Below are 2931 nucleotides of genomic sequence, written 5' to 3'. Positions count from 1 at the left end.
GTAGTAGGAACAAGTTCACTGAAATGTTGCTATAGTATGTAACTTTCTTGGGGTAAAGTAGGAACATGTTGGAAGTTAAGCAGTTATCTTAGGTTAGTTGTCTTGTTCTTACTCCCTTGCTATGGTCTCTTTGAAATGTTCTTTTATTGTATGTTTGTTTTCTTTTTAACTTTTTTTTTCATACAGTTGATTTGAAAAATGAAGGGAAAGTTAAAAAAAAGAAAAAAAGAAAAAAGACAAACAAGTAAAAAAAAAAAAAAAAAAAAACGATGTAGTGCCCCCTTGAGGAGCCTGTGGAGAATGCAGGGGTATTCGCCTACCCCACCTCCATGGTTGCTAACATGACCACAGACATAGGGGACTGGTGGTTTGATGGGTTGAGCCCTCTACCATAAGTTTTACCCTTGGGAAGACGGTTGCTGCAAAGGAGAGGCTAGGCCTCCCTGTATTTGTGCCTAAGAGTCTCCTCCTGAATGCCTCTTTGTTGCTCAGATGTGGCCCTCTCTCTCTGGCTAAGCCAACTTGAAAGGTGAAATCACTGCCCTCCCCACTACGTGGGATCAGACACCCAGGGAAGTGAATCTCCCTGACAACGTGGAATATGACTCCCGGGGAGGAATGTAGACCCGGCATCGTGGGATGGAGAACATCTTCTTGACCAAAAGGGGGATGTGAAAGGAAATGAAATAAGCTTCAGTGGCAGAGAGATTCCAAAACGAGCCGAGAGATCACTCTGGTGGGCACTCTTACGCACACTTTAGACAACCTTTTTTAGGTTCTAAAGAATTGGGGTAGCTGGTGGTGGATACCTGAAACTATTAAACTACAACCCAGAACCCATGAATCTTGAAGACAGTTGTATAAAAATGTAGCTTATGAGGGGTGACAGTGGGATTGGGAATGCCATAAGGACCAAACTCCACTTTGTCTAGTTTATGGGTCGATGTGTAGAAAAGTAGGGGAAGCAAACAAACAGACAAAGGTACCTAGTGTTCTTTTTTACTTCAATTGCTCTTTTTCACTCTAATTATTATTCTTGTTATTTTTGTGTGTGTGCTAATGAAGGTGTCAGGGATTGATTTAGGTGATGAATGTACAACTATATAATGGTACTGTAAACAATCGAAAGTACAATTTGTTTTGTATGACTGCGTGGTATGTGAATATATCTCAATAAAATGATGATTAAAAAAAAAAAAAAAAAAAAATACAAAGAAACCAAGTTTGAATAGATTTTTGTCCTTAAAGAAACAAAAACAAACCAAACTTAGAAACAAACAAATAGTTTATAAATGTAGAGTGGTAGAATGTAAAAGTGTTCCATTCAGGGGAAGGATGAGTTTCTATGTAAGCACATAGGGAAATTCTTTGCTTAAGAGCCAAAGGGACATTAATTCTATCTATTAAAAATATTATCAAATGACATTTGTTTTCATCATCACTGTCTAGAACAATATTCCATATTGAATATTAAATACAAAGATCATGGAATCTTAAAGAATCTGTAGAAGACATTTTTTACCTCTTTGTTCCTTAAGCTGTAGATCAAGGAGTTAAGCATAGGGATGACTAAAGTGCAAAACACAGAGACTATTCTCTCACTTTCAAAAGAGTGAATAGATTTAGGTTGCACATACATAAATAGTAGAGTCCCATAGAACACAACAACTACAGTTAGATGAGAACCACATGTGGAGAAAGCTTTTTTCCTGCCCTTTGCTGAATGCATTTGAAATATGGCTATCAGTATTAGCCTGTAGGACACTAGGACTAAGAGAAGGGAAGAAATCAAACTAAATGCTGCAAATCTTAGGATCAATAATCCCAGTTCTTGTACATTGGAGCAGAGCATATGTGCCAAGGGACCATCATCACAGTAGAAATGACTGATGTCATTAGAACCACAGAAGCTCTGTATAAAAGTATTAATGGTGATCATTAGAGACACAAAGGTGCTCTAAAGATAGGGGACACCCACAAGCACATGGCAAAGCCTCTGGGACATGATAACACTGTAGAGCAGAGGGTTACAGATGGCCACATAGTGATCATAGGCCATGGCTGATAACACAAAAAGTTCACTGATAATAAACAAAAGGGAAAAGGCCATCTGTGTGGCACAGGCATAATAGGAAATGGTATTCTCATCCACAACAAAATTTACTAGCATGTTGGGACAAGTAACAGTAGAATTGCCAAGATCAATGAAAGCCAGGTGTCTGGTAAAGAAATACATAGGGGTGTGGAAGCGGGAGTCCACCTTTGTTGGGATGATCATGCCCAGGTTGCCCACCACTGTGACCATGTAGATGAGGAGGAAGACCACGAAAAGGGGACCCTGCAGCTCAGGGTGCCTTGTGACTCCCAGTAGAAGGAACTCAGGCAGCACTGTCAGTTTCTGTTGGCCCATTTTATCCAGTTATCTCTTCTGGGAAGAAACAGAAGCATCATTATTAGTTTTCATTTAAAATAATAAAAAATAATATATCATTTTAGACATAATGTGAATCTTTTTTTATGTTGAAGGATAGAAAAATAATCACCACATGTGAATTTGAAACTAAAATACACTGCGAAATTAACTTTTTTCCCAATATAAGAGCACAAATATGACATATATTGAACTCTTATTAGAGCCAATAATGTTTGAAATATATCCACTGATAAATCCATGTATGTCTTCATATAGAAATACTAGATTTTATTCATCTACCCAATGACATCACAAGTTTTATTTAGTAAAGTTCAATTTTTGTTTGATTCATTTTATTTTCATGTTCATAATGAGAGAGGCAGATAGAAGGTGAAACAATGAAGCTTATATATTATGGTCCTTCAACTGCTCTTCAAAGACCATGCGTAGACTTAACAGTACACTCACACAGTGATATATATTCATAAAATATTGTGAAAATTAGATGATCATGATCA

General features: G+C 37.4%; 1 pseudogene; it reads right to left on the bottom strand.

The window, feature by feature from the left end:
- Nucleotides 1-839: 839 nt before the first annotated feature.
- Nucleotides 840-2410, bottom strand: LOC119538049 (annotated as a pseudogene).
- Nucleotides 2411-2931: the final 521 nt, after the last annotated feature.

This window comes from Choloepus didactylus, chromosome 6, assembly GCF_015220235.1.
Source record: "Choloepus didactylus isolate mChoDid1 chromosome 6, mChoDid1.pri, whole genome shotgun sequence".
Lineage (NCBI taxonomy): Eukaryota > Metazoa > Chordata > Mammalia > Pilosa > Megalonychidae > Choloepus > Choloepus didactylus.
The sequence above is the reverse complement of the archived record's forward strand: the minus strand, read 5'-3'. Positions and strand labels throughout refer to the sequence as shown.